Source organism: Limulus polyphemus, unplaced genomic scaffold (genome assembly GCF_000517525.1).
Source record: "Limulus polyphemus unplaced genomic scaffold, Limulus_polyphemus-2.1.2 Scaffold279, whole genome shotgun sequence".
Classification (NCBI taxonomy): domain Eukaryota; kingdom Metazoa; phylum Arthropoda; class Merostomata; order Xiphosura; family Limulidae; genus Limulus; species Limulus polyphemus.
In genome coordinates this window covers 731,804-732,909 of record NW_013665889.1, presented here as the reverse complement: position 1 = coordinate 732,909, position 1,106 = coordinate 731,804, and the positions used below count along the sequence as shown (strand labels likewise).

Genomic DNA, 1,106 nt, shown 5'->3' with positions numbered 1-1,106 from the left:
AATCCATTAGAAATTCAGAGTTTTTTTTTTTACTAGAAAAGATTTTTAATGCTTACTGAAATTTTGCATAATTTTGTGAAGATACACAAAACATACTAGAAGCTATAGTATGGAAAATATAAAGGTTAATTTGGGGTCACAAACTCGGCTGATTTGAACTAGCCCATAATGAGAGTGTTAAGAGGTTTATAGACAGTAGATGATAATGTAGTTAGGTTTTGAAGAGTGACATTATTGAACAGAACAGAGAACTAAGCTGCTTTGGTAAGGCACAGGTGCTTCTTATTTAGTGCAAATTACTGAGATACCTTCAGTCACTGGTACTCAGTATATAACAATATAGTGTCAGAACTGCTTCAAACAGATGGGTCTGTAATCAAGTCTTTATTACTGGTAAAGAAATATTTTGCATTCTTAATTATTAATTTTATAAGATAAAGGTTTCAATGGGGTATCAAGATGCTTTGCATTTTTATAGGTAGGATTGTTAATAAAACTAACACTTAGTCTAAATGGAACATATTCTTAATGTGTTTTGGGTAAGTCATGAAACTTTTATGCCTTTTGATGGTTTGGTTTTAGTTTGTTGTACAAGTTATCAATTTTGAAAGAGCTTGTGGCTAAAGAAGAAATGGTTGCTACATAATGAAAGCAGTATGTTAACTCTAGATGTATCGTTATGGGTCAAAGTGTGCATACCTTGACAGAGTGCCATTCAAACAAGGGATTATGTTGAATAAATGTTAGTTCAAACATTTGCTTAACAAAAAGTAAAAGCTTGGAATAGTCTATTCTTTCATTGGTGGGTGTGTCTGTGAGCCAGACTGAATTCCACTCGTCAGTGGCTTTGGACACTACCATCAATGAGACTTCAGACCAACCAAGCCTTTATAGTAGTGAGGTATCAAAAATCCAACTGGTGTATTTAAGTATTTTACACTCACAAAAAAAAAAGAAACCTATCATTCTATAGGTATTTGAAAAACTTGTAGCATTTTGCCACAGTTTAATTCTTCATATTGTTAGCTGACACTGGGCAGCTTGTATATAATTTAATAAATAGAGTTGTTAAACAACAAGTAAAAGCTTGGAATAGTCTATTCTTT

At 32.4% G+C, this 1,106-nt stretch overlaps 1 protein-coding gene across 1 annotated transcript in view; it reads left to right on the top strand.

Moving 5' to 3' along the window:
- Positions 1-1,106, top strand: part of LOC106457002 (double-stranded RNA-binding protein Staufen homolog 1-like) — a 28,112-nt gene that overhangs the window by 14,402 nt on the left and 12,604 nt on the right. The window lies entirely within an intron of this gene.